General features: G+C 35.6%; 1 protein-coding gene across 2 annotated transcripts in view; it reads right to left on the reverse strand.

Moving 5' to 3' along the window:
• LOC131073968 (uncharacterized) overlaps positions 1-16,867 on the reverse strand; it is a 29,981-nt gene extending 13,114 nt beyond the window's left edge. The window contains exons 1-2 of one of the 2 annotated variants that reach the window (XM_058010501.2): positions 16,813-16,867; positions 16,603-16,682 (exon numbers count right to left, since the gene is read on the reverse strand). The gene's annotated coding sequence lies outside the window, so the exon portion shown is untranslated. Of the gene's footprint in view, positions 1-16,602; positions 16,778-16,812 lie in introns of those variants that run through there. The other variant, XM_058010500.2, reaches the window with a different exon arrangement.
• Positions 16,868-25,873: the final 9,006 nt, after the last annotated feature.

Consider the following 25,873-nt stretch of genomic DNA (forward strand, 5'->3'; position numbering starts at 1 on the left):
ACAACATGTCCATTCTTCCTTTCAAGATGTCTTGCAAATCAAAATTTGGTCAAACTAGGGAGGAAATGAGCCTTAGGAGGATTTTCGCTCTGGACCCTTTGGAAGGGTCAGGAGCGAAAATCATGATTTAGGCTTTGATTGCTCATTTTTCCAACTTCAATCTTGTTTGGGAGGCAAACATAGATCATTTTCCACTTGAGGAACCAGGTTTTAAGCCCATTCAAGGTAGCAAATGAGGTTTATAGTGAATTTTGCTCTGGACCCTTTGGAAGGGTCAGGAGTGAAATTCATCTCTTAGGCAAAATCTTGATCATCCAAAGCATCCAACTCCCTCTCAAGGCAAGAACATACCCATTCATCCTCCATCATGTCAACACCTAGCCAAAACAAGGAAGAAAATAAGAGCTACAAAGATTTTCGCTCTGGACCCTTTGGAAGGGTCAGGAGCGAAAATCATGTTTTGGGTTTGATCCTTGACTTTTCCAACTCTCATCCTCTTTGGGAGGCAAAAATAGATCCTTCTTCATGCATCTCCACCAAGATCCTGACTTTGGCTAAGGGAGAAATGAGTGCTTTCAATAATTTCGCTCTGGACCCTTTGGAAGGGTCAGGAGCGAAATTCATGTTTTAGGCTAGAATGCCTCATCTTTCAATCTTTACAAGGCTAGAACATTCAAAAACACCTCCAAGCATGCCTTAGAAACTATGAACTTGGTCTTGACAAGTGATAAATTGAGGTGTATAAGGATTTTCGCTCTGGACCCTTTGGAAGGGTCAGGAGCGAAATTCCTAATCTTGGCCAAGATCCTTCACATTTTCACATCCCATCACCTCAAAACTAGAACATTGGTCTAAACAAGGGAGAAAATGAGGTGCTTTCAAGAATTTCGCTCTGGACCCTTTGGAAGGGTCAGGAGCGAAATTCCTACTTTAGGCTAATTTCCATCATTTTGTCACCTCAAATCTCCTCTCAAAGACAAATGTGCATCAAAACCTTCCCATCACACCCCAGAAGTCAACAAACTTGGTCATATCAAAGAGCAAAGTGGAGAAAAATGAATTTCGCTCTGGACCCTTTGGAAGGGTCAGGAGCGAAAATCATCCTTGGGCTCAAATCCTGACTTCATTTTCACATTTCCTCCTTCAAACAAATGTTTTTACCTTCATTCAAGCCTAGGAATGCATTAGTTCTAGGTTTTGGTCAAAGTAGAATGTCTTATGGAGAATTTCGCTCTGGACCCTTTGGAAGGGTCAAGAGCGAAATTTGACATTTTGGTCTCTCTGTCAGGATCATTTTATGGAATATATCTTTCTTCTTTCTTATACTTTAAGTTATATTCCATATATACTGTCAAGATGTTTGAGAGTGGTTTCGGACCTCCAGGAGTTATAATGCAAAATCTAGTTTTTGGAGGATTCTTCAGTTTTCCAGACTTAGTCAAATTTCAGGATTAGGAAGACATTCCAGACTTAGCCAAAGTTCAGGGCATTTGAAGATCAGGAGGACATTCCAGACTTCATCACTCACCAACTCGACCTAACTCAGACCTTCAAGGATGATACTCACTCACCAAGCAAGACACAATTAGCAACAAGAGAAAAACCAGGCCCTAAGGAAGACTCAAAGAAACCCTAATTTTGGGGCCCTGTGGACTCATCCTGGCTCAAGCAGAGCCTGCCATCCTAGTAATCCCTCTGGCAACGCTCATAATGCAAAGGCTAACAGACAAAACCCTAAAAAACCTAGAAAGCAAATCCTAGAAAGCAAAAAAGTAGGGGTCCCCATTCTCAATGGGGCGATGTGTGAATACGTCACAACAAGACCCAACGAAAAAAAAAAATTTAACTCCTTTAATGAACCATGCTTACTGTGGCTGCTGCATGTGGCGGGTAAGCAGAAAGAAAAAATGATATAACAAATACTAATATTGACAATTCAATGTTATTATTCAAAATCATCAGAACAACCAACAGGCCATAAACTCGTTGATTTCAGAAAATGCCAAGTGTCGTATCATCGAAATTATCCAAGAACATACAAAAAATTCAACTCCAACTTGACATTAGTTATTCCAAGGAGAGAGCTCCAGCAGTAGTGGGACTGCAGCTGTGCATCAACAAATGACCCTCAATCCTTGGCAACCACTACAAGAAGAAGCTTGGATTCTTTGCCCTATATGGGAAGCAATAGATTCCTTGTGTTTTTCTAAGATATCTTTTGCAGTCTCCTTGATGTAAAATTTAATTTTACTTCTCCATGCAAGTCTCTTGGGTCCCTCTATAATAGCAATTTTGTACTATATTGCTATATTTTCAAATTTTGAAGAGCATGAGCTGCTAAAAACAAGAAAGAAAATTGGGTTACAAGCAGTTACATTGTAAAAAAATGAAAGGATGGTATGACTACAAGTCCGGTTCATTTGTTGCAAATAGTTTTTCTTATCAATATATATATATATATATATTTTCTTTTATCAAAAACAAAGCTTGGGATAAATTAACATTTCATTGATGAGGTTGTTGTAGATGTTCTTCCTCTTGACGTCAAGAGTGTGGCCTTTGGCAGCACATACATACATCTTAGAGATAGTATCTTCACGAGGAGAGCTAACAAATACAGTTGGTCAAAGAAGGGGAAAGCTAAATTATACATGCATACAAAGTTGAATCAAAATTTTCCTTCTTAAGTGCTAGTCAAGCCAAGATATTGTTTAGAAATTTGCTTGACTTCTTTTAAGAGAAGAGCAAGATTATGACATAGTTGAGTACAAGGCCTCTCCTACCATGTCTACTAACAAAGAGTACAAAAATGTAAGAGAATTATTGCAGCAATTTAAGGAAGTTTCCCAAGAGCATAAGGTATCTCACCTAGGAAAGTGCTGGAACATGAAAACCATTTGTTACCAAATTGTCCTCTCCCCGACATTGGTCTGTATAAACAATTATTAATGTAACAAAATGAAGTTAAAAAACAATAGCAATCTTTGTTAGATCAAGATGTAATCCATCCTATCACTTCTCCGTGTCATTCTCCTATTGGTATTGTACCTAGAAAGAAGGTTCATGGAGAATGTGCATTGATTATTGATCTTTGAACAATATATCCATCAATATCAAATTGATGATTTATTGGACCAGTTTCAACATGCCAGTATTTTAAAAATTGGATTTAAAATCCAAATATTATCTAGTGACAAAATAAGGAGAAGGATTTGTAGAAAACAACATTCAAGATAAGGTAAGGTTTGCACGAGTGGCTTGTACTTACTTTTGGGTTTGTGCAATGCTCCTACTATTTTCATGAAATTAATGAATGAGGCAGGTAGCCATTTATAGATTTCTGTGTTGTAGTTTACTTGGATTATATATTAGCTTTTGGTAAGAATTTCGGTAAGGATCTAATGCATTTAAAAAAGTTTGTAATTTTTGAAGAACATTTCGCTACTTTATGTGAATAAATGTGAGTTTGCACAACAATCACTTATTTATTTGGGGCATTTAGTTAAAGATGGAAAGTTGAGAACATAATCTAGTTAAACTGGAAGCCATTATGGAATGGCCCAAGCCTTCCAATGTGACTAAGATAGTTCAATACCTGAGAAAGTTTCTCAAATCATATTCTGTAATGGTCTCACCTTTGCATTCCATGACTAGAAAGTCATTTACTTGGCAGAGAAATCAGCAAAAAACATTTGTTAAATTGAAGCAAAATATTTTACTAGCAATGTACTGGCATTACCACTGCTTGGTTTGCAGCTACCATTTGAGGTGAAAACAAATGAGGGTTTGTGTTATTGCGAAGAGCTTAGCTCATTTGGTATCATTCCGAACTGTTCCATGAAGTAATTTTGAATCATTGTGCATATGAAAAAGAATCACATGCCCTTGTTCCAGTAGTTAAGAATAAATAAATTATTTAATAAGGAAAGAAACCGTTATCCACATGGATCACAAGCCACTTCCAACTTTTGCAAGCACAATCAAAATTATATCTAGCATGTCATTATAAATGGATAGATTTCTTGCAACATTGTCATTTATATATCCGAGATGTGACTAAGAAGGTGGATTATATGTTGTCTAGACCACCTTTAATTCCAACTTTGTCTGCAATATCTCAACTTCACTGATTTGTCAACAAGGCATATTAGTGAAGGGTATGAGAATAATGCATCTTTTGGGAATGAATTTTAGCATTTACATATGGCAAAAAGTGCAGATTTTGGGCCAATGAAAATTACTTTCTCTGAGGTTTGATTCACAGCTGAGAAAGCTTGGTGTGTCTAATTTGAGAAGAGTTCAATTGATTAGGGAAGCTAACTTTGAAAGTAACAGGTCAAGTTGGTGTGTCAAAGGCCTTGGCACATTTGCAAAGGTATGTATATTGGCCTAAGATGCAAGTTGATGTCACAAAATTCATAAGGGAATATGTGTTATGTGCCACAAGTAATCCTAGCAATAAAAAAAATGTTTTTGTAAATGCAATTATTAATTCCTTCCAGACCATGGGAGATCATCTCCATGGATTTTATAAGAGGTTTTCCTTTATCAAAAAAACAGACTGATTACTTAATTTCTTGTGAAGACTGGTTTCATAAAATGTACACTTATTCTATTTTAAAAGAATCCTAAGGGAAACGAAGTAGTCGAGATGTTTTCACTAATGTTTGGGTTCAATTTGGTGCGTCTAGCTTTATAATTTCATACAAGGATAGCAACTTTATGGACAAGTTTTGGACCACATTGTGGAAAAATATGGGTACCAACATTGAAGAGATCTTCTAGCTTTCATCTACAAATAGATGGTCAAGTCAAAGTTGTTCATGCAATTCCTAAGAGGGGGTAACAAAGACATTCTAAGAGTTGGAATGAAAATTTGGTATGTATCCAACATTCATACAACAAATCAATTCATTCCTTCACTTATAGATATTCATTTGAGTTTTGGTTACTTACCTCCTAATCATTTTAATGTAGTGATGGGAAAGCCACCAAGGAAACACGAAAGAGTGAATTCAGATATAAAAAATTGCAATATTTGCATTGAAAAGATAAGGAAAATTCACCTTCAAGAACAAGAAAGATTCTCATACAAATACAAATAGGGAGTTGATAATATGGAGGCTCTAAAGGCTTCTCAAGTGGAGTTACCCAATGGTGGCAAAGAGTTGATGCAAGTTCGAAAGGAGCCATAGGAGTTAAACGCATATTTTGAGGACCTGGTGAAAGTCATCAATAATTCAATAATGACACATGAAAGTGTAGTTAGTAAATACTTTTATTGATTTTGTTTGTTAGTTGGCAAAGTTACTTCCCAATTATAAGTGATTGACAATTGTCGATGGTTGGTAGTTCTCAACAACTTTCAACCATCTTATATATATTTTTATTATAAACATGATTGTGGGGACTGCATGTATAGAATTCCTAAACTAGTTTTGTAAAATTTCATGAATGAAATAAATTGACAAATCTTTGTGCAACTGCTGTTGTGAATTCTTATTGATTTCTGAATACATTATGTTGTTTATTCCATAATATTTACTTAAGTACAATCAGGTAGTAAACATTTGGCGCTATTGCCTATAAGAATCCTAGTAGAATGCAAAGAAAAGATGGCGAAAATGGCAATATAGTGGGCCAACACATGAAGGAACCAATACAAGCAAATGAGGAAAGAGAGGACAATCTCATGTAGGATCTTGTGAACTTGTGGGACATTTCTGTCAAGGAGCATGTTCGGAGGGAAGCCGTTAGGAGACACATCCCTTGGGACATGATTTGGAACAACTTGCAAGTAAAAGAAGCGGGCCATCTTCTGAACTGGCTACCAAGATTCCTTGCACGACACTTCATCATCCTACAAAACTTCTACGCAAAGAAGGAACAAGAACAACACCGAAAACAGATACTACAACTATACAAGAAAAGGAACTAGCTAAGAAGGATATCCAACTCGTAGACAAGGATAAGGAGATTAAGAGGACCAAGTGCTAGTTGGTTGAGGTTTTTTACCTAGTGAAGACCATACAAGAATGTGAGCTCTTAACAGCACACCATCTTGAGCTTTGAAGAGAGGAAGTCTATAGGCTGCATCAGAACATCTCTCAGACATCTTTGTCACCTTCAGTTTATCCACCTCCAAGGACATCCTCTCACCCACCCCTTCAGTAAAGGTTTACTTCTTTCTGTTTACTTTCCCAATTTTGTTTGCTAGACATCTGGAAGATGACTTTCTTTTTGGGGGGGCTGATGTAGTCAGTAAATACTTCTGTTAGTTTTGTTGTTAGTCAGCAAAGTTAGTTCCCAATTAAAACTAGTTGATAGTTGCTGATGGTTGGTAGTTCTCAACAACCGTCAACCATCTTATATATATTTCTATTGTACACATAATTGGGGGGAACGCATATATGGAAATTCTTGAACTAATTTTATAACATCTCGTGAATGAAATTAATCGACAAATATTTGCATAATTGTTGTGAATTCTTATTGATTTATAAATACATTATACAGTTTACTTTGTAATATTTACTTAAGTAGAATTAGACAATAAACAAAAAGCACATTTGGAAATATCTAGTCCATTTACCATCACATCCTTTAGTGTATGGAAGTTGAATGAGTGCACAAGTGCCAAGAAATCTTTCACAACATCAAATTGTCTTCCTTGGATGTTGCAACACCTAGCTTTTCCTCATTTCTGGGTCAATTCTTGAATTAAACTATAGTGGAGGATCTCATCGGCTAGGACCTGGCTAATCATGGTGGGCTTGGTAGACGGATGTCTGTCAATGGTGTACCTAGGCTCCTTTTTGTCTGTATCAAATGGTATTGGTTTTTGGGTATAGGCTAGTGTTCCTTCTTGATTTGACATCATTTTTGTCAGCTAGTGTTTTGGTGGTGGGTGGTCACTTTGGTTTTAGAAGACAATTTATTGGGGTGTAATGCTCTAATTGTTAACCATTATGATCATTGTTATCACAAAAGCTTGCACCCTTGCTGAGCTATCAACTCAGCAACCTTGTGAAACATGGAAACAACCCCGAAGTGTGGGACCTTGAGCAAGGGGGTTGAATCTCTGGAGAAGGCCAACTTCCTTCTCAATCTAGGTGTAGGTGTTGAACCAACTCAACACTTCAAAGCTAATTCCTAAGCCTACCCTAACAACTTGCAGAGAGAAGAGAGAAATTGCTTGAAACAAAGGGAGGTGATGCACCAAGAAGAGATAGTTCCTCTCCCTACCTAAATGACACAAGTAATTAACTAAAACACCCTGAAGATGCACAACTTTCAGTTGTATGAGTAACCCCAATGCATAGATGAAGGTTAGAATCCACTTAATGCCAAGAGGGGAGAATGATTCCCACAAGTCACACTCAGAAAACCAGTTAACACAACATATATGAAAAGAAAGAGCCTATGATGAAGGTAAGAAAGCATACACAACATACATAGATTGAAAGAAGGCAAGAATAGTGTTCTTCAATTAATCATAAGGCTAACGCCAATCTTACAGTTGCAGAAATGCAAAGATTACAAGTCTTCAAGAGAAGAGGAGAGCATAAGAAAACTCTAGGCAGCAGGGAGAGAACCCTTTACAATGAGGCTTAAAAGCCATTAAATAGAAAATGGTCACAAGGGTGATCATGACCCCTGCATGTCAGTCTAGAAGTGCAGGGAAGTGCATGCACTTGACTTGTACATGCAAGCAACCTAGCCATACCCACAAAGGGCAATCCTGAGAAGGTGGATTGAATAACCTTCCAAAGTCAGGCATGACATAAGTCACCAAGCATGGCCTTGTACCTCCCTTGATGGAAATCCTGCCAAAAACATTAAATGCACCCCTGTGGCTCCACAAAAAAAGTGCATAAGTCACCAAAATTGTCGGAGCATTTAAAGGCTTGAGTGTCGATCACGCCATCCGAAAGTGTCACCAGTCGAAAGGAAGCCCGGAGACTTCGGAAGTTCAAACTCCCGAAGTGAGGAAGACAAGGGAAGGAGCACCTGGATAGAGAGAAGGCAAAAAGGGGAAGGAAGGTTCCGAAGTTCCGGAGAGAAGAAGGAAGAAGGGGGGAGAGAACTTCGGAACCTCAGGGTTCCGGAGTTCCGAGCAAGGACAAGCTTAAGAGAAGAGGTGAAGGGAAGGAAGGCTGGGAACTTCAGGGACCAGAGTCACCGTAGTTGGGGAACTTCGGGGACCGGGGTCACCAAAGTTGGGGAACTAGGAACTTGGGAACCTGGGAGTTCCGGAGTTGAGGAACTAGGAACTTGGGAACCTGGAGCTTCCGGAGTTCCGGGCTAGAAGGACAAGGAACTTCGGAACCTGGGGGTTCTGAAGTTCTGGGCTAGAGGAACTAGGAACTAGGAACTTCGGAACCTGGGGGTTCCGGAGTTCCGAGGTTGAGGAACTAGGAACTTCAGAACCTGGGTTCCGGAGTTCCGGGGTTGAAGGCTTAGGAACTTCGGAACCTGGGGGTTCCGGAGTTCTGGGGTTGAGGAACTAGGAACTTCGGAACCTAGGGTTTCCAGAGTTCCAGGCTAGAAGGACAAGGAACTTCGGAACCTGGGGGTTCCAGGCTAGAGGAACTAGGGTTCCGGAGTTCCAGGGAAGGAGAACAAAAGAAAAGCTAAGGGAAGGAAGGGAACTTCGGAAACTTGGAGTTCCGGAGCAAGAAAGAAAGAGGCTAAGGCAAAGAAACTAGGAACCTCGGGGTTCCGGAGTTCCGGAGAAGAGAAAGAGAGGGCCAAGGAACTTCCGTCAAGGCAACACTTCAAACCATGATTTCACTGCTTCTCTCCTTGATCAACTGGGCAGCACTGGTCCATGGAACATATCTCTGATCGGTTCTCACTGATGGACCAAGGGTGTGATGAAATGACAACAATCATTTCGTTGATAAAAAGTTTATCTTCTCAAGCAGAGGCCCCTATAGAACCCACTAAATAATCAAAAAAAATGAAAAGGAGTTGGGCCAAGCACAAGTTCCAAAGGTACGATCAACTTGAAATTCTTGAACAAGTGAACACACAAATTTTCAAATTAGACATAGCTCCACATATGAAGTTGTATTCTATTGTGAATATGGAAAACATACACCTATTTGAACCTTCCATGCTAGATGACGGAGGCCTTTTGTCACCTTCCATTAAAGAACATGCTCCTAATGCTCTAGAAGAAATGGAAAAATATGTCTTATAAAAATGGTGCAAAAACCTTAAACATTTCAGCTTTCCAAATTTTCATAGAATCTTCACTTTTTTCCTATCAAGGATGAGTTTGATAGTGATTGAACTTGTCTTTATCAACTGCCTCTACATGGGGCAAGTTTCACCAAGTTGGATCCTGCTGAACAAGTTCAACTATGGTCATGTTGTGACGTTTTCACACATCGCCCCATTGCAAATGGGGACCCATGTTTTTTTGCTCGTTTTGTTCGTTTTCGCTTTGCTTTTTCTAGGGTTTTGTTAGTTTGTTAGTTGTCTGGATTTAGGGTCAAGCCTTAGGGTTCTAATTACCGTCTTTTCGGACCAAAATCCAGTCAGTTTTGGGGCTTTTGAGTTTCCTTTTCTAGAATGCAAATTTTGAATGCAATGAATTTGCCAGAATGGTCTAATTTTCAATTGGAATGTTCATGCAGAGCTTAAACTTGTCTAAGTGTTGAAGATGAAATGTGAATTTTTGTCCAATTGAATATTTTTGACCAAATTTTGACTTTTTTGAATTTTGATCCTGGGCATTGGAATTGATTTGTTTTCGCCTCGTGAAGTGTTAAAATGTGAAAAATCTTGTTATTTTGGCCTGTAGGAGCAAAATCGCTCCTGTCCCTCAGTGAAGGACGGGAGCTCAATCTCAAATATCTCATCATTCTTGCAGAGTCCAGACAAATTTTACGTTTGAAATAATGGAGAACGACGAGATCTTTCCATTGAATATAAATTGAAGATTTTCATGAGCACAGAAATGCCTCCAGGAGGAAAATCGCTCCTGTCCCTCAGTGAAGGACCGGAGCTACAATTCAAATTTCGTCTTGTCCTTGCAAGATTTCGACAACTTAATGATTTGAGGACGTCCAAGGGAAGATACTTTGCCAAATGAATATAATTTGATATGCAAAAACGAAGGAGAATGACCTATATTGACCATATCGCTCCTGTCCCTCTCCAAGGGACCAGGGCGAGGTACCTTGTAGCTCTCGTCCCTCTCCCAGGGACCAGAGCGATTTCCTTCATTATGTAAAATCCAGACAAAGGTCAAGGCAAGTTTACGTTCAAAAACAAGGAAAAACATGAGATAAATGCGTTGAATATAAATTGAAGATTTTTGGGACGTCCATAACAGTGCTAAATGCCTAAATCGCTCCTGTCCCTCAGTGAAGGACCGGAGCTGCAAATCCAATTTTGCTTTGTCCTTGCAAGATTTTAACGTCTTGACGATGTGAAAAGGTCCAAAGAGGTACATTTTATCAAATGAATATAACTTGAAGTGCTGTCGGGGAGATCAACAGGGTAGCAAGTCCGGATTGAGTGAGGTCCTGATCCTGAAATTTGGCTAAGTCTGGAATGTCCTGATCCTGAAATTTGACTAAGTCTGGAAACTGAAAAACCTCCAAAAACTAGATTTTGCAATATAACTCCTGGAGGTCTGAAACCACTCTCAAACATCCTGAAAGTATATATGGAATATAACTTAAAGTATAAGAAAGAAGAAACATAGAAGGAAATGTCACTTATACTTAAATGTTATATTCCATTAAAATTGTCCTGATCGAGAGTGCGAAAAGTCAAATTTCGCTCGTGTCCTTCTCCAAGGGTCCAGAGCGAAATGCGCTCGTGTCCCTCTCCAAGGGACCAAGGCGAATCGCTCGTGTCCCTCACCAAGGGACCAGAGCGAAAATGCTTAGTTGAGCCATTCCTGACCTTGTTTGGACGAATCGAGACATCAAAGGCATGGTGAAGGACGAAATGAGCATGATAGAACATCCAGACTTGATCAAAAAAACAATGAAATGATGAAGTTTTGCCTAGAGGGTCAAATTCGCTCCTGTCCCTCACTGAAGGACCAGAGCGAAGTTCTTCATAAGGTACGATCTGGGCAAAGATCAAGCAAATTTTATGTTCGAAGGCAAGAAAGGAGGTCAATCGAACCCGTTGAAGACAAATTGAAGATTATCAAACGTCAACAAAGGACCAAAATGCTTAAGTTCGCTCCTGTCCCTCAGGAAGGGACCAGAGCGATTTTTGTTGTAGATGATTTTCTCGCCAAATTTCAACCGATCTCAAGGCATGAATGAATGAAAGGAGGCATTGCGAATCCGTTGAATATAATTTTCGAAGGTGATGAAGTGAAATGAGGCCCACAAGAGCAAAATCGCTCCTGTCCCTCAGTCAGGGACCAGGGCGATGAGGTACGTATCTTCCCACTTTTTCATTTTTGGGCGCTAAACAAACATTTTTTAAATTTATTTAAATGCTAGAAAAAAATCGATATTTAATTAAAAGCATTTAAATAGCGCATGGTATGTATTTATTAATTATTTTTTGCCTTTGTAAAAAATCGAAATTTATTAATTAAAAATAAAGGCATTTAATAATTAATTATTAATTTAATAAAAATCAAAAGGGAGCGCTTGGGTTTATTTTGTCAAGGTCGGCCTTTATTATTTATTAAAAAATCGTTTAATTTGCCTTATTAATTATCAAGTCGGCCTAAGGTGGTAAGTATGAGGTGAGCGCTATAAAGGGAGGGTGAAAATCTTCATTTTCACATCATCATTTTCATCTCTTACATGCGATTTGAGGAAGACAAAGGAGAAATGCGATTTGGAGTATGCAAAGGAAGGCGCCAAGATCATTCAAGGGGAGGAGCGAATTTCAAAGGGAGAAGTGCTAAGTTGTGTTCAAGGAGGTGCGAATTTATATCCAAAGGAAGGCGTTAGTACTATCCAAGGAAGTGCGAACTTGTCCAAGGCATTGGAGATCACGTCAATGACATATCAAAGATGGCGAAATTGCTAACTTGAAGAAAAGATCATGTCCAAGACTTGAAGGGTGGCGAAGTTGATAAGAGGAACGTTCTTTTGAAGATCACATCAAGACCATCTTATTTCAAATTTCGCCTAGGCGAATTTTATTCATTTTGCATTTTAGAGTTAAGCTCTCAAGTAAGGTATGGCAAGATCTCTTGTTTTAATTTCGAATTTTGATTGTCATTGCCTTAATTTTGAAATTTTGTTTTGCCTTAGCTCAGTTGTTTTTAGGAAATGATTAATAAAGGACTTATCATTAAGTTTCCTAAAATTTGCTCTCTAATTTATGTTATGTATTGCAAAATCATGTTACTAATTTTGAAATGTTGTGTAGGCATCAAATGGAGGTCTCTTCAAGGAAAATCAAGCCGGATCAAGGACGGTCTTCGCCAGGACGGTCTTCGCCAGGACGATCAAGCCAAGACATGGGCGACCTCTTTCAATCCAGCGTTCCAAGGCGAGGTACATCATCATCCTGCACATCAAGGACAAAAGGAGTTAGAACAAGAGTTAATTAAAGATAGCCTCTCAACGACATCAAATTGAATATCTAGCAAGCTTCAAGTGTCAGATGAGGTGGCGTCCTAGTCATCATTTCTCCAATCAGTGAAGTCCATCTCAGCATGTCCGGATTCAATGTACTTAACTCATGGAAGGTGGCACAAACTCCGATGTACCTACCCCGGCTATCCATTGGTCGATTTTTCTAAAAGGGACATGTGTCCAAGCAATACAATTTTATCATTGGTCAAGCATTAAATGTTATGTAATGGTTGTAACAAACCCTAATTAGGGTTTTCATTGTAAAATCTTGGCCATTGATCTTGAATTGATCTAAGCCATCAAATTGTATTGTGGGCACTATATAAGCCCAGGCATTTCATTTTGTAAAGGGGGAATTTTAGAGAATTAGAGAGAGTTGTAAATAGTTGAAAGTAGTTAGAGAGTAGAATAGGAGGACAAGGCAAGAAATTGTTGCCATTGATTGTAAACAAACTCCATTTTCATTGAAGTAATGGTGAAATATGACGTTTTTCTTGCAATTTGCATGGTTTCTTGTTGAGTCTTCAATCTTAGATGGTAGATGATTAAATGAATGGAGGGAATGTGATTGATTGATGGTGGAATTCGTACATCCATACTACTAGCAGTTTGTTGATTGCAGACTTGCCTTGCGTAGTCAACTGGATCATTCAGCCTAAGCTCAATTTCAAATTGTTGCCTCTTCATTGATATGCATCAACTTGGATGGTATCTATGCCTGCGGTGATGATTTGAACATCATAAAGCTCCCTTAAAAGATCGCACTAGTCTTGTGTAGATGTTCCATTGATGTCAAAACAAGATCTAGTTAGAGTTTCACCAAAAATCAAGTCATTGCTCCTACATTCTTAGTATTAGGATTAGATCCTCTCTTCGCCCTTATCCTTTTTCCATTTTTTAATCTAAGTTAGTCAGAGCCTGTGTCCAGCAAAGCAGATCGGAAGTTCAATGTAAGTCCCCTTGTGATTCCAGCAAATCACATCATACCACTGGAGCTTGTCCACACGTGGAGACCCCACTAAATGAACCTTGGAGTCTACCTAACTGATCCTTTACGCGAATCTTCAGCAGTTAGAGACTATTTTCTCAAGAGAGGATAAGATGCCTTTAGGTATTTTATTCTGTGTATGATGGTGTACAAAATACACGTCAACAGGTCACAACCATCATCTGTGGTGTGTTCCTATCTAACTTCAAGACCTTGAGTATTTCAATCATTCAATGCACATATGTCTTTGTGCTACCCTAATAATATAATTTTTGCAACTTTATTTTAGTTGATTTCTTACTTGAATGGGTCAATTTAGGAGTGCGAAGGATAAGGATGAGTTTTGACAACATTATGTATTTAAGTTAGCTAATTATGCTAACTTTACTGTTCCATGTTTGGATCACAACTTCTCAATTAAAAATATTTTGGTTCCATAAAAGCTAGTAACACACTCTATGGGAGCCATGTCCCACCTTATCCCTGGGATGTAATTTCAGCTTGTGCGGCCTTGTCTTTTCAAACCAATCTGCCATGATGGAGTCTAGGCAAGGCTGTCCAAAGAAAGATTACCCTACCTAGCAACCACTCACACAAAACAAACACCTTGTGCAAGCCATGACAATGATAACTTTCATTTTTTTAAATAACTCTACCTTTAAGGCATACAACAAGCTGAAAATGAGCCTAAGCTACATGCAAAAATACAAAAAATGGCAATGGGCTGATCATGCCCAAGATGAATAAACCCTGTCAATATGCCTACACATTCTGCATGATACTCAACCACAACCCATATCTTTGATTTACTCCATCTCTTTACTAGTCGACCCAATTTGCATGCCAAGGTCATCTCTTTATGGGAGAAATAAGTCACAAAACATGTTTTTCTCTTTTCCCTTCATATCTATACTTGCCCAATCAATTTCCCCTGATTTTACACTCCCAAAACAACTTTTATTTGTCCATGCACCTGCCCTAGCCATTTCCCTTCACTCTTGGACATTTATTTTCTGATTTTTAACATTTCTAGACATATTTTTTCCTAAAAGCGACCTTCCTATTTTTTTCATGCATGCCCAATGCTTTTACAACAGTTTTGGCTTTTGCTATTCCTCAATTTCTCTCAAGAATAATTGGATAGAAGATCCCAGTCACTAGATGCTTCCTTTTCACCTTCCAAAACTGATTTGGCTCTTTTGGGCCATTTATTACAAAATATTTGAGTTGCAAACAAGTACCAACACAAGATGGAGGCATAAAAATAAGGTGATATACATAAAAGACAATGCAAGGGTTCCCTCAAGGGTCAAAGTCACCATACTCAACCAGCTGCCCTTTTTTTACTGCTGAAATTATTCCCGTTATTGTTGAAGTCACGGATGTTATAGAAGTGAAAAGCATTATGTAAATGCATCCACAAATTCATGTTCCTCTCGAAAAGTTATGCAATTAAAAGCATCATATTTTGAATTTGTATGAAGATGTTATGGCATCGGGAAGTTTTACCATTAAAGAGCTAGTCATAGTGACTATTGAAGGGCACACTAGTGATTGACAAGTTCACACAGTTGCTACAAAAAATAAGCTGCTGGCGGATATACCAAAGTTTCCTAAAATGATGTTGAAGCCATCTGGAGTGTTTCTAAACCTTTTTAACTAATCCCAATTATGCCAAATCACTGAATATCCACACACAAAGCCAAAATTTTCTGCGCCTATATTTATTTTGTTTTTGAGTGAAGTAAGATTGCTCATGAACCCAGATGCTCCTGCATCACATGTCCTTTGAAATAATGCCACAACCATTTGGCTTACTCTTAATTTGGATTAGTAGAAGTACTAGAAGAAGGTTTTCATTCAATATTTTTCTCGACATTTAAAAGAAATTAGCTAAATTTGGTGATATTCACAAAGTCTCAAAAACAATCTCCAACATCTTTTTTGGATGAAAATTCAAATGTTTTATTTGGATTTTTTAATTTGTTAAGTTTATTGCAGAAGTTTTGCCCAGTATCTCCTGAAAGCTGAGTGTTAACTTTTACTGGTCAAGAGGATAACTAAAATTTATAGCAGGTGTTCATGTAAGAAGAGAATTCTCACCACCATGAATATTAAGCATATTCCAATTTAATACGCTGGCCTACTTCTCAAATAGGCTAGAAACCCCATATTTTAAAAAATAACAATAATAGAACTTTATGAACAACCCAAGCATAATTGCAGGGACTGAGAGTTTATGTTAAAGTCAGGTCATAAGCCCACATAATCCTAAGCATTGCTATCACCAATATATAACAAGAAACCAAAATATAACTTCCATGCAAGGCACAGAAACCAACAGTAGTTTACCCAACAGTCAAAGAACAAGACTGACCAGCTCAGTAAAGGTAAATACATTGGGTATGCTAAAACAGCAATGATAGCATGTGACTCTTTGGATGCCACGCCCACAACCCCCTTCTTCAAGTTATTCTATTCATATAATATACCATAAAGATCTGACCACAAAAACAAAATTCTTTTGAAACACAAGTAATAAATTACACATTAGCTGGAAGCTTTTCGACATTAAACTAACTCGTTCTGAGTCAATTCACATTGATCCATACCCATGTCTCACAACTAATAGTTGATATAGATTGACTGATAACTGCCCAGTTGAATTAAAATAACTATCACGCATAATTTGATGCACTACAAGAGCATCGATGGTATCAAAATTACACATAATATCGTCACACTTTAGGATTCTAAACCTAAAGCCTATATGAGACGCATAACCAATCAAAGTACAGTAATTAATTACCAGAAAGAAGACAAGCCGCTGCAACAAATTAATACACGTCACAGATATTAAAAACTCTGCGAGGGCTACACCTTCGCCCACAGTTAAACGTAAACATGACACAGATTTATTGCATTTTAATGCACGAACCAGGAGGAGGAATGAATATCTGAATCATATTGACCTTGACCCACTTCTGCATTAAACCAAAAAAACGCATAAACTGAAGAGAATTTATTAGAAAAAGCTACCTGAGCATGCGTTGAGAACGTTACAAGGTGTGGAGCAATCCAGTACGCATGAAAGAAAACTGGTCTACGAAAAAGAAAACCTGTATCGTAACATAGACGGTCGCATGAGTGGCTTTTCACAATATATATTGGTCAGATTTGAAACTGAGAGAGCGTGATGAGAAGATATATGATAAAATAATAATAATATAAAATCTCTACTGTTCTTACAGTCTTTATATTTGCTTTAATATCCGTGGATTAGTAGGGAATGATATTTTGGGACTAAAGGCTTGTTGGAGTTCAATTACTGGTTTCTTTCCATTTATATGAATATTATGATGGGTTTTTACTATTTTTTGTTTGTTTTCTAATTGCATAAAAGTCTTTTCTTTTTAAAAGTTGTCATGAATTATTAAATAGACACTTGTAAACATTTGACTTTGATACATGGTGGGAGTTCTGTCGATTCTTGGCATGGAAATATAAAGGAAAAGGCCTATGATAACATAGGAAGAAGTGTTGAAGGTGGTTTTGGACTGTAGAGATTTGTAGTGCTTGCTTGTGTGGATTGTATTATATTAGGTTTCATTTGTATTATATGGGACAAGGTTTTGACTTGTTTGTAAGCAAGGGTAATTTATTTTTATCTTTAATAAGGATGTGAGAGTTTTTTAAAGTTTTATTTAAAGAATAATAAGAGGTTTATATGATTTTTATGATTATAGGTTTAATATATAGTAGAAATTTAGTGAAATGAGATAGAAAAGGTAATGTTTGAAAGATTAAATAAAAGTATTATTTTATTTATCTTTTTATTGTTATTCTAAAAGTAATGATTCTTTATGAGAAGGTTAGGGGGAGAGTGGTCATATAACAAGTCGATAATGATAGTGTGAGGAGCAACACAATAATATTTAATATTCTAGCTCATTATGTTAAACATGTGATAAAATATGATGTTCTACCATTACACGTTGATGAAGATACAAATATAAATAATGGTGTTCTTCTAGTCAATATGAATAGTGATAATTGTGTATATGAAGATTTAAATGACAATAAATGAGAACTTGTGCAATCAAAGACTGGTGAACATATGTCCTAGCTAAAATAGTCCTTGGAAGATAGAGTATGCAATGTTATTAGTGTTTGGAAGTACCATGCATTGTCACTGGGCATTAATGTTTTTGATGAGATGTTTGGGACTTTAAACTAGTTCATTTTGAAGAACACATAGCCAAAACCTAGATAGTGAGATGTGGCACAAGCTTCAATGAATAATTTGGTCTATGAAGAAGTCTTTTACATGGTATGTTGACTTGGGGAGAATTGATTAAGATAAGTAGCATTTTAGTTGTTATCAAAGATAATGCTTTTTATTAAGAAGTTGGTGTTGGAAAGTTTAGAATTGAGCTTAAACTAAGCTTCATCTTTTCGTATTCAATCAACTTTAGGAGATTCAATTGAGATGTGTGTCAAACTATTAAGATGGCTAATTGAGGTGGTGTTAGTAAGATGAAGCAAATCGAATAATGCTAGTCTAAATGCACTTAGTTGAGATAGCATTGAACTACTAGATAGTCACATGTTTCTTGGAACTAAGTTTTGTGGCCTAGATTAATAAGCAATTCCATGTAGAAAACTCCTTATATGCTCAAATGATGATAAGGATACAACTATGAGAATGTCCTTTCAAGACATTCATTTTATTTGTAGTGGTTGTTTGACTATCTCAATGAGACAAAATATGATGCTAATACAAAAGAGAGTTAGTATTACTTTTCATCTTTTAAATAAGAAGAATGTATTAGTATCCATATATTCTCAAGATCATAGTGAATCTAATCATTAATCCAATGTTAAGTTCCAGTTGACCACTTGTCATGTTTTAGAGAGTGCAAAGGACCAAGTAAGAATTTTGAAGAAGTATTATACATTTGGATGACTACATTAAAGAGTATGTCACACACTTTGACTGTGCATTTGGGAGGGCATTTAAATGTTATTTTCACTTAATCACTTTATATAAATTACCATATAAACCTTGAAGAAGCTATTTTAAAAAATCATCCATTAGAAATCTACCAATTTTATAAAAAAAAAATAATAATTTTATTTCTATAATATATGATAAAAGTAAAAAACCTCATAATTTTTTTAATTCTTAAATTTAAATAGAATTTATACACAAAATAAAATAAATAAATAAAAATTATACAATAACCTTAAAAGTTAAGAAATCATCTAATTATTAAATTTTAGAGTATTATCTTCTTCATCATATATTTAAGTATTTAGAGATTAAAAAATAAACTAATAAAATAATTAAACTAATACAAAATTTTCTTAAAAAATAGAATTTCAAGTATAAATATAATAATTATAAATAGTTATTTTAAATTAAATGATTTATATAGTTGATCAAAATGATTATTTTTCTAAATTATTTTTAACCAAAAAGATAAATTATATTCTCAATTTGAAAATATAAAAAAAAAAAAAAAAATTTGCTTTATTTAGAAATAATTTAAAGATTTTGTTCTTTCTAATATATTTGTACAAATTCAAGTACAAGAAAATAATGTGGTTTTGGAAGTGACCCATCTACAAATCCTTTTGGATCTTTATGACAATACTCATTATTCTAACACTCAAATTCGTCTTATGGTCATTCCCCATGTCAAGGCCTAAGGTATAGGCACAATGGTACTTATTGACAACATTTTCAAACTTGTGTTAATTGTCTTCTCCAATACAAGTTGTCTATTGTCTTTCATCTATGTCCTCCTAGTGACTGAAAAAGGTTCTACTTTTGAGTAGGACAAATTATCACAATTGACCTTGGTCATTTCTTCAAAACTAAATATTTTTATATTGTAATTAAGAAACTACTAATAATAACTAAAATTTTACCAAACAAAATGAGGGACCATTCTAAGTTCCTAATGATAGGATCTATTTTCTAACATCTAATCATTCTACTCTTTTTGTTATAGTTTTTCTTCAAATATATTGAGATTAAAAACTGTTTTTTCTTTTTCTTTTTAATCATAATATAACACTTTGTTAAACAATTATGATACATACAAAACAAAACAAAAAATAAATTTTCGATATATACAACTATAATCAATCAAGGTCAAAAAAATCTCTGGGATACACACACAAAGATAACCTAGTACGATCAAACTTCTAAAAACCGCACGGTTTTATCGCGGATTAAAATAATCCAAAATAATGAATAAATATGTGGTTTTCCATTAAAGCGTATACGAAATCAAAAGAGAGTTACAGAGAATTTATCAAAGAAGCTGCCTGGAAATACGTTACCACACTTATATTTTGCTGTTTTCATCTGTATTCTGCCTGCTTATTTTGCTTCAGACGGAATCGGAACGCCATTAACAGACCTTGCGGTACCTTTGAAAGTCTACAGAGAATTGTAAAAATGGAGTCGTTTATATATAGTGTAAGGTGAGATTTATTATTATATGGTACAGAGCACTAGCAAAAAGAGCGGAGCAGAGTTAGGCAGGATATATGTAATCTCAAATTATTATTGTAATTTAAATGTTGTGGTAGAATCCGGGGGTTGAATAGTAGTCTCTGTTCTTTCTTTTCTTGTATTGTGTGGGGTCCAGCAGTGACTGGAATGAGTAGAAATGATAATTTCTACTGTCATATGTGGACTGTTTTTTCCTTGTCTTCTTTTTACTAGTGGTGAAAATTTTATCATTTTTTTTATTTTGGGTTAATTCTTTATGTAATAGTCAGTCAACAATGTATCAAGATCAACGGGAGCAAATCTATGGTCTTAGAGTGGAATCTAATATCAATGGGGAGCAAACTCACGACTTCACACTCAAATCCGAGATCAATGGGGAGCAAACCCATGGCCTCACAATCGTTTCGAGATATTGTATTAGTATATGGTGACTGATATAATCTTATGTGAGGTTGAGTTTATTTTTCTGCTTTTTTATTATATATATACACACATTTAGTCTTATCTTATTTATTATATAGACACACTTATACATTTACTTCTTTTTTTGTCTATTTATCACACTTATTTATGCATGCTTCTTAATTTAGCAATATGCTACTAAGGTTTAATGTGTTATCTCATTCCACTACATGTCTCTAGTCATGGGTTGACCTCACTATTGGAAACTTGTCCTTTTCCATTTTAAAATTCACCTTTGACGTGATTCAATGCTATATGTCATTATTTAAAGACTTTCAATGCATTATTTCTAATCATAATATAATCATCAAGGAAACAAGCAATCATTTCTCCTAGAGAACAATTAATAGTGAAATATTATAATTTGGTGCAATAAAAGCAATGAAGAATATGCCTACTTAGGTGATTGCCTATTGTTTTCCTTATCTATTCAATTTCCAAAGACAAATCTATGTGAAAGCTTGTTGTGATGTTCTAGCAATCTTTTATGGTATTTTTGAATAGTGTGAAGACCCAATGCAATCAAGAAAAGCAAAATATTTGAACCTATCCTCTAACAAAGCAGAGATCCAATAGAGACTTCCAAATAGCACATTAATATGAGTATTATTTTCCAAGTTTGGCATTAGAAAAAATATATAATCTCATCCATTTCGACTTAATTCTTCTATCGTTTATATAATTATCATTTTCCATCTTATTCAATTTTTAAAGAACTTTGTTTAATTTATTATTCTCAACTACCAACTCTCCATATTGTAACTTATCTAGATTGATTGTGCACATGATTTGATCATATTTACTTAATTAGCCTTTAGATTAGATTATTTTCCTTTTCATTTTGGTGATCCTATCTAATCCTACACATGTCAACCTTGTTGTTAGGGCTTTATGTTAGTTTAGATCTTACATTTCTTTTACATCCAAGTATGCTTCATTAATATTATTATTTTTATTTGGGTTTGTGTGCTTTAATTGTATTATATCTTTTGTCTACTCTTGGCTATCACATTAGGATTTCACTTTCAAAACTATTGTACCATTAATATCTCTTATTTTTTAATTTGAAAATAGAAATTTAAACTTTCAAATTCATATCTTTGAAAACAAGCCAGGTGCATGAAAGATGCTTCTTACACCAACCTAAGTAAAGAAGGTACATTGCAAAAAAATTATAAGCGCCTTAATAGTTACAACTTGAGATGCACATTAAAATCATAAACAGATAAATAAAATAAACCATAACACATAATTTACATGGGGAAAACCCTTTCAGGACAAAAAACACACACTCTAAAACACACCTCAATGTATTACTAGTAAAAGAATTACAATACAATAATAGAGTTATGATCTTGCGAGAGTCTTCACACTTCAACAAGATTCTAGAGTAATTTTCATAGCATAACAACAACCTCCAAAATATAAATGCTAAATATATAGGAGATTACAATGAATTAATTAGAAATTTCCAAAATGCAACACCCAAGACTTATTGTTATATGGAGCCTAATCAGACTAGGAGGTTAAATTTTCCTACTTCTATCGACGAAGTTTCCCCCTATATTTTTAGACGGGGGTTTGGGGGCAGTGCCCCCAAGTTGGGGTCAAGGGGCATCGCCCATTGCACGCTCCCTGTTGCAATACAGGGTAGGGTCAAGGGGCAGCGCCCCACGAGGCCAAAAATGCTTCTATTATTTTATAAAGGTGTCGGGTGTTTTTTTTTCTATTGGCTGACATGTTGTAACCCTAATTTTGTAACCGACATAAGTTGTGATAAAAAGGCTAAGGGTTAGGGTTTTCTATAGAGAATTTATAGCATTTTGCAGCGATATTGAGTTGCAAGAAGATTGTTGGTTGTAATCGGTTTGGATTTACTGGATAATAAGATTGGACTCTCTGTTTGGTGGATGTAGCCCGAGATTGGGTGAACCACGTTAAATATTGTCTCTTTGTTGTGATTTTTTTTGTCTTTTTCATTCCTATACTTTATAATTATTTGCATATAATTGATACTTTCTGCATGTAATTCCTAACAAGATTGAAGATGCACGAGTGTAGTATCCCTTGACTAATCTGACCTTGTTTTCCTGATTTAAACTCCATGGAATATTGTCAAACACTTTGCGTACAATGTCCGAACTTGTTGTTGTGAGTTTCTATTTGTATTGTTTCGGTCTTGTATACTGCAATTTATGTTTTTCAATGCCTGTAACCATGAAAGATTGACTAACAATGTCATAGAAATGGTATGCCAATTGATTTTGACTTTTAACATGCATATAAGTGACTAAAAAAATAACTACAATTGCTTGACAAATCATCAAACACTTGGCATGCAAACTAGAAATTATATGGGATCAACATAATGAAGTCTTTTATTAATTATTCTCGCACCAAATAGTTACAAAGATATAGCATGTAATTCCCAAAACTTATGACAGCAAAATTAGAGAACCTGGTATGTAAAATGGCTACTACAAATGATGGTCTCCACTCTACAATGTATTTAATCTTCCAATTAAACATGCCCATGTTGTAGTTGTATATAATCTACCAATTAAATGATTGATTTCCTGATGTGTAATGGCAGTTGATGCACATGAAAGGGTCCAAGACAAAAACACAAGTCCAAAGAGTTAGATGTTAGTTCCAACCAAAACAAACATAATCTAAATGGACAAAAACCTCAAAATACATACCAAGAAAGATTAAAAAGCATGTAAATGAAGCATGAAACAAAAAGAAGAGAGAAGAGACTCCCTTAGATGCTCCCAATGATGCTCATAAATAACTCTCTCGTGTATTTCTCCTTTGCAAGATCCAAATGATTGTAGCTCTCATTTCTTAGCACTAACCATGGATGCCAAATGGAGATTCAAAAATGGTTGGAAAATGATCTTCCTATTACTATGCAAATCCTAGAAATAAGATTGCTATGAGAAAGTTTAAGTGTCTATGCTAATGCTAGTATAGTAATAATGTGCTAATGCTTCCTCTTTTGCTTGAGGAATGAGGCTCTATTTATAGACAAAATAAAAGATTGGATAGTCAAGATTTATCTGGTTTGTGAAGGGCTAGGATTGAATGATCTTCAATCCATGTGATAGTTTTTAAAACCAGTCCCATGTTGACAAGTGTCAATATGAGAGGGCTTGAGAGGACAGGAAGGAACATTTAATGCTTGAGATGACATGAGATTAGTTTAATTTATAACACTTATTTGTATTTCTTCATTAGCAAATCAATATAAATGAAAATCGATTTATGTATATAAATTATCAATTTATTAGTATTATTTAATTTCTTAATTCATAAAAAATATAATTCAATAGTCAATTAAGTACTAATACTTTGTAATAGTTTTAACTTTGACCTACTAATGACTACCAATGTAAACCTGCTTAATAATCCAATTGTAAGAATAATTCTTCTAGCATTTTCATGAAAGCAATAATCCTTTCATTAAAAAGAAGCAATCAATGTGTTGGAACTAAGATTTTTATGAGGTTTATTCTACATTTTGTGATATGTTTAAGGCCTAAAACCTTTTAAACCCTAAGGACCTATGTTTGGCCAATCACTTTATGTTCTCATCCATTAGTGACTTTCTTAGCTTGTAGGTTTATTTTAAAAGTTTATTTTAAGGCTTTTATGTTCATTCATTTATTAGCCCACATTTTCTGGCAACCGGTTTGAGCCTTTTGTGTGCATATGTTTAAAATCACTTAAGTTTGTAAATTCACCCACCTCATGGTCCCCACCTTCATCCTTGCTAGCATCCATGTGTCACCTTTCTATCATAAGTCATGCTATATTTATTTTAGCTTTATCTTCTATTGCAACAGTGACATACATAGCTTGTTGTTGAGCCTTAAGTAGTGTCTTTATTTATTAATAAAAATTATTGGAATAATCAGGACACTGTCTAATTATTTAATTAATTAGGTCCTTATATTACTTTATTCACTTACGCTAAACTTGAGTGCTTTCTCCTTTTATTTAATTAGGCTAATAATAGCTTAAATTGTCTCATTCATTATGATTGTGACACTTGGTAGTAGCTAATTTAATCATTCTATAGGGATTATCCTAGGGTTTCTTTCATCCTTTTCATAAATATTCATTCATTCATTTGTAAACTATTATTTTATGCATCAATATGAAATTTACAGGTTGTTGAGCAAATTATTTTTCTTGGTCTCCCTTTATAACTTGTGCATAAATAAATCACTTAAGTTTTGTTGGCAACAACAATGAAGGAAAAATGAGAGGGGAGGTGAATCAGTTTTTATTGGATTAAGCAATTTAAGCACAATCTCATATCTGATCAACTACAACAAGAATAAAGATAAACACACATAACACCAAGATTTTTGACATGGAAAACCTGGTCAAGAGAAAAACCATAGTGGGAACCTACCCACAATGAGATGATACTCTGCAGTAGTATGTGTAAATATTACAAAGGGGAATGCACATGCATTCAGGCATACTACCTAGAGCTCACTGCTCAATATACAATGACCCAGAAGGATACAACCCTCAAGGAAGGTTCACTACCTTACAACAATATTTGGACTACAATCTTATTAAGATGAACTAAAAGTATAACATCTCCTAATGCCTAATGGCAGTTCCGATTAAGCTCATTTGTCTACCCTGCAACACACTCTACTCAATACACCATACCAAAACATAAATTTTCTTATTCGCACATACACCACTCTCTGATAATGCAGACTCAACACCCATACCCAAATTACATGAATTTAAAACCTATTTATACAAATCGTCAACCTTGACTACAAGGTCGACCAAACCCTTAACACCTAATTACAAAATTACATCACACGATATTATATTGTCATAAAATTGTGACCCCTGTAATTTGCGACCATATTAGGGTCTTCACTATGTCTAATTGAATCCCCAAGCATGATTGGAGACCCGAGACTTGCTCATCCCCGGAAACTGCCCTTTTTCTGCCCTCTGTACTACCTGAATCTACTTCCTGTCCTGAGATAAGGGCAGGACAGGGACGTGGCACCCTTGTCCTTGCCCTATTTTGGGGCCCCCTGTATCCTATCTTTGCATTGTTCTTTGCACTTTTAGCATGAAAATTTTCCCTGTGTTGGCTTATGACGAAAAATCAACCAATTAACCCTAATTGATGAATATATAAGTTGCATTTACCTTCCATTTGCATAATTCGGAAGTTGGAAGTTTTCATCGATCACAAGTTCAAGCAATCAAACATTCAAGATCATTCAAGATCATTCAAGCATTCAAGCATTCCTTTCCAGCATTGAGCATTCTCAA

This window comes from Cryptomeria japonica, chromosome 9 (genome assembly GCF_030272615.1).
Source record: "Cryptomeria japonica chromosome 9, Sugi_1.0, whole genome shotgun sequence".
Lineage (NCBI taxonomy): Eukaryota > Viridiplantae > Streptophyta > Pinopsida > Cupressales > Cupressaceae > Cryptomeria > Cryptomeria japonica.